General features: G+C 45.7%; 1 pseudogene; it reads left to right on the top strand.

Annotated features, from left to right (window-relative positions):
• The first annotated feature begins 225 nt into the window (after positions 1 to 225).
• The window catches only part of LOC116853011, an 8,468-nt pseudogene continuing 2,902 nt past the window's right edge, over positions 226 to 5,791 (top strand).

Here is a 5,791-nt window from a genome sequence, read left to right as displayed (position 1 = left end):
TCCGCCGGGGGACTTCGCAGACTCCGCTGTGTTCGAAACCAACGAGTTCTCGTCCCGGTGGGACTTTCGTCCGCTCGACCCACTATAGTAACGTAGGCTTAGCTGGGCAAGACCGAGGTCGCTCGTAGCGGAGCCTCTAGCAAGCCCTATTTCATCGCTCCGACGTGGCTCCTCCCAAAGGAGACGTCCTGGACAGGCAGCCAGTTCTTAAGCAGCTCCCTGGGTATGCAGGCCACCCGCGGCCTCCCCGCTCCCAACCCCAGCGCCAAGCAGGAAGCGGAGGCCTGGGGCAGCCTCCGCTCTCCGCAGACGCCAGGTATTTAACGGGAGCAGGACCACCGCGTCACGCCGCGACGTGCCACGACTTCACCCCGAACATAGTCAAATTCCGCTCACACGTGCGAGAGGAGGCGATGTTCTAAAACAGGGTACCCCGCGTTTGAGGAGGGCACCTGCTGGCCCATTCGGTCGTCCCGCGGTGATCCCTCCTCCTCACCCCTGCGACTCTAGGTGACAAGTTAACCCTTCCCGACACGAGTGCCCACATTTTTTACTAGACCGACCCGCGTTCATCCTCCCGCCCAAGGTTCCAGACATCGGCACCCAGCGCCCCTGGCGGTACGCCCATCGGCCGCTCCAGCAACACCCCTCGGTGCGCCTTCATCGAACACGGGATCTAGGCGTCCAGGGGTGCTTTCTGTACATCACTACCGACAACTGTCGGTTCGGTATGGTAACGATACTTATTGCTTGCGCGACCGACAAAGGTAGGTAAAGCTTATTCTGAACATAGCTCATACTGACACTGGTCGTTGCAAGCGACAGTCATCGGTACGATTTTATCGATAATGTACAGACAAGATCAAAAGATGAAGAAAAATTGATTTTAGTTAATAGAATTAAAGCTCTAAAAGTATTAGCACAAAATTAGTAGCAGAGAATTCATCTATGTCATACTACATACTATATGATAGTATTGTCAATATAAGCAGTGAGTGAAAGAAGAATGAAAGAATTAAAATGAATTTAAAAGCAACGTAAGTATATAAAAAATATAATAAGAAACAGAAAAAAGATAATATAGGATCAATAAGACGTTTCCTACTGTTCATGATTCTATATTATAACTTTTCTGTATTAATATATATTTTTAATATTATTCTGTTGAAGAAAAAGATGGCAGCTATTTGTCGTTAAGGGACAAAATGAATATTAAAGATATCTACTCCATCAATAATAACTTCTTATTAAATCAATCAACAGAAAATTGACGGTAAAAACAGTAAAAATTTGTTGTATATTGCAACGTTTTTTCCTCGCGTAGTCGGCACGCCGAGGCAGCGCTGATCAAATCTTCAGCGATCGCTCAACGGAGTGAACCCGGTTTCACTCCTACGACGCTCGCGACTCCGGTCGACCTTCCGGACTTGGGCGCCAGGTACGGTCGACCGTACCACCTTACGATTCTCTATTACTTCGATACTCTGTCGACCAGAGGAGCATCGGTCGCCAGTACGATCCTTCGGCAGCTCAGCCGTCCTTCGGCAGAGGGGCTGGTTCACGCGCGGTCGGAGGTGATGGAGGGAAGGATGAATGCTGTAATAAACACGAGGGTCGTGATCTCCGGTATCGAACACCGATTTATTCTCGACAGCTATTTAGTTACAACTCTTTATTCGCGCTCGCGACAATATTTCCTACGACAGCGTGTCCACTCGATGACGACTTTCCCAGCTCGCGACGGCTAATCCTACGATCATTCGATGCGACGGTGTGCGATCGTTCTCGGTTACGATGGGGACGGTTCACAAGGTTACCCCGGACGCGTGAGCTCTCTTCGCTTAGCGAGACGGATGCGGTTCCCGTCACCTCCCGTGAGGGGGATGGCCGGGCCCCGGCCGCCGACGCGTCTTCCGATCCGCGACTCCAAAATCCACACGCAAATGGCCGTCTGTAGGAACGGACTCACAAGATCGTTGGTCGCGAATCGGTCGCAGTCGTCAGCGAGCAGCGGCGATCCCCTTCCGGGTCACACAGCAATACGAGTCTTTGAGCGAAGTCGGCCTTATGGCTTTCGTCGGCGTAGTCGTCCTCGAAGATGTAACTTGGTGGGCGTCACGTCCTGTATACTTTTCCGTACGAATGCGATAACTCGAGAGCGATAACTCCTGATGGTTTGCGAGGCCGGGTTTTATTTCCAATTTGGGTCCCTCTTCTCACCAGTTGGCGACCGTTGATTGGCTGCTTTTCCAGAGCCGTTTCTCTGTCTTTGTTGCCTCACTGTTTTCTTTACTTGGTTTGGCGTCACGGCAGCTTATTCATTCGTTGTTTTGACCTTGCCTCTTCGACAGCCGTTATTTCAAGTGTCCTGTGAAGCCTCGCAGAGTCCGTGCTGGCTCTGCAGACGCTCCGGGTGGCGGAGGGTTCGCTGGCCGATATGGTGCTTCGACCGCGGCTGTCCTCCGCTAGTCCGCGATGTCGATCCGCTCCGCCCTTGCAACTTCCCCGCGGCAGCTCCCAGTCTCTCCCTGCTCTCTAGTAATCGGCAACGGCTGTTCAGGTTCCGGTAGCTCCGTAAGGCTGGCTCTGAAATCATATAGCCCTGTCGGTCTGCCCTTTCTAGCAGGGATACCTCCCCAAATTGCGGAAATGATTCACCTTCTCCCCGGCCTCCAACCTGTCGTCTCTCTTTTCCTTTCCGCCTGTGGTGGTAGCTTCTTCTTCTTCTCCTCGCCTCCGATTCCGCGACGCTCGTTCGACCGTCCGCTCTTAATATAATACACTTTTTCCCTATCGACGGGTGCGCATCCCCTCGCCTTACGGCTAGGACGCGACCCCCACACCTCAACTCGGAAGCGCATTCTTGCTTCCTTATCAACCCCCAGTGACGGACGATCCTCAAAAAATCGTCACGTCACAATATATATTAAAAATGCATATCAGTAATTTCAATAAATATTAACCAACAATAACATTACATCAATACTATTATTTTCCATTCAACAATGGAAGTACAAAATAATATATATGTTATATTGCATTTACATTATTAAATAGTGTTCGAGATCGCAATAGGCATTCTCGAAAAGTCGACCGAATGTTCCAGAACATTCGGTGGAGCAAATCGCTTAGCGACAACCGAGCGATCCCCCGCGTGAAGCCGCGTTTTTTCACGCTACAATTCGCTCGCTTGTCGCAGTTGCCACGACAACCATTCGGCCAAACAAAAAAAAACAAAGGCGCGAGTCTACACTCGCGTTAGATCGCCGATGTTGCCAAGCGGTCCATATTAGGCATTTTTCTCGCAGCGAGCGAGCCGCTTGTCAACTGCAACCAATAGGCGATCGCTTTGTCGTCAAGAGCTTTTTAGTTAAAAGCTCACCTCGCCGGCAGCGTCGGCAATCCCGCTCATAACGTTGTGAACGTCGCGTGCGCTCGACCAGCTCGATCAGCTGTTTGCTCGGAGCGCTGGAGCAGCCGGTACTCCGCTCCTCGCGACCGTTCGTCGCTTCTCTCGAACTGGAAGCTGACCGTCCGATCTCACAAATATCGAATCAGGTGCATCGGTTCGCGTGCAGCTTCGCGGTTTCCGTTTCTCGAACGAGGCTTACCGAGCGCCAGAGGTTATTCTCAATCTTTCGGGCCGGCTCTCGCCTCGCTCTCTCATCGCCGTTCAGGCTGTTCTCCTCGCGACCGTCGGCTAGCTCTAGCAACCGCGCTCAAGTGCGCTTCAATCTCGTCAGTGGGGCCTCCGCGGCGACGGCCGCTGACCATCGATGTAATCGATCCTCGATAAGTGTTTCTTATCAGCTCTGTTTGCGACCTGCGCTAGCAAGGGCGCAGGACCGACGGACGCGAGCGCGGGTGTCCGGGACGCGGAAGATTTCCGTCGCGCGAGCTCAAGATCTCCGACCGCGGAGCGCCTCCGACGCGCTCAAGAAAATCTCCGTCGCACCACTATTACCGTCGATCCTCGCTCTCGCTAAACATTATTTGTGTGTGTAAAGCTAAATAAAGCAGTGATTGTGATTTCAAAAGGAGTGTGTCATACGGTTCTTCCTTTCAACCTCACCGCGCCTAGCGCTAGGCGAAGTCAGCGCGCTCGGTCGCTCGCCGACGGGAACCTCATCCGTCGGATCCGCGACAAATAGGAAATGTTAACATTAATATTGTTACTGTCGATTGATGTTTATTACAATTTATTGTGTCAGGATAATATTTGTATTTTTATACTATTTTATATGTGTGACATAAGTTATAATTTCATGATACTAATGTATGATATATATTTTTGTATAAAATTAAATTTCAATGTTTCATTTATTTAGTTTGAAGAAAAGTCAACGGTAAAGACAACGGCAGTCCAATATGAAGAATTAGTGAAATACATAGAGTCACATTCAGAATTTGCCACAAACAAATATTTAACCAAAGATGGTAAAATCCATCAAACTCAACAATGGGAGCAATTGAAAAGAATGCTTAATGCTTTAGGTCCAGGCAATGAGAAGACATCGAAACAGTGGCAGACAGTAAGTATTTGATCATGACATGTATTTCATGAGAATTGTTCATACGTAATTAATAATATGTCTTTAATTTTTCTTACTTAATATTTTAGTACTAGATCAATACTACTATTAGTATTTTCATTTTATCTATAGATTCTTTAAGCAATTTAACATATTATATTGCATTTACTTTGCTGTAGTGGGAAATAATAATAATATTAATATTTTTTATTGTTCTCTCTCATTAAGTTATAATACTGTTAACATAACATTATTTGAAGAATATAATTTCATTATACTCACGTAATTTTTAGGTTTGGAGTGATTTAAAAAGTAACGCTTCAAAGAAAGCAGCAAAATTACGCTCTGAAAGAAACCAGACAGGAAATTTTCCAATGGAAACAAAAAGACTCGATAACTTGCAATAGCGTATTGTTGCTTGTATGGGGCTGCAATATGTTGAAGGTGCATATGATTGTCCGGATAGTACTCCGGAACAAGAGGTACATTCATATTTCTTTACTTGTAAAAGCAAAAGTAATACAAAAACATTTGCTTTTACAAGTAAAGAAATATGAATGTACCTCTTGTTCCGGAGTACTATCCGGACAATCATGTGCACCTTCAACATATTGCAGCCCCATACAAGCAACAATACGCTATTGCAAGTTATCGAATCTTTCTGTTTCCATTGGAAAATTTCCTGTCTGGTTTCTTTCAGAGCGTAATTTTGCTGCTTTCTTTGAAGCGTTACTTTTTAAATCACGCCAAACCTAAAAATTACTGAGTATAATGAAATTATATTCTTCAAATAATGTTATGTTAACAGTATTATAACTTATTGAAAGAGAACAATAAAAAATATTAATATTATTATTATTTCCCACTACAGCAAAGTATTTTTTTTGGTAAATATGAAGTTTATTCTTTTTCGCTGCATTACATTTTCTGCATTCGGATTGAAATAAGTATAAATTTAAACACTGGAAAGAGAAAGTACAAAGTTCTCATGCGACATTAAAGAACAGATTTAAAGTATAATATAATATATATAGTGATATACAAGTATTTTTAATGCTATTTAATGTACTTTCTTATATAAATATATTTTACATATTTTTTAGAAATATCAGCTTCAATTAGAAGGTGGGAACAATGACGTTTTAAACATTCCACCAGAGACGACGTCCATAGGGGAAATTTTGAATATGGAGAGAAATGCGGATCTCGATAATGGTTCTCTCTCTCTCTCTCTCTCTCTCTCTCTCTCTCTCTCTCTC

The sequence above is a fragment of the Odontomachus brunneus genome, unplaced genomic scaffold (genome assembly GCF_010583005.1).
Source record: "Odontomachus brunneus isolate Ranch 3 - 2012 unplaced genomic scaffold, Obru_v1 Obru_scaffold_267, whole genome shotgun sequence".
In the NCBI taxonomy this organism is placed as follows: Eukaryota; Metazoa; Arthropoda; class Insecta; order Hymenoptera; family Formicidae; genus Odontomachus; species Odontomachus brunneus.
This window is presented reverse-complemented; position numbering and strand designations above follow the sequence as displayed.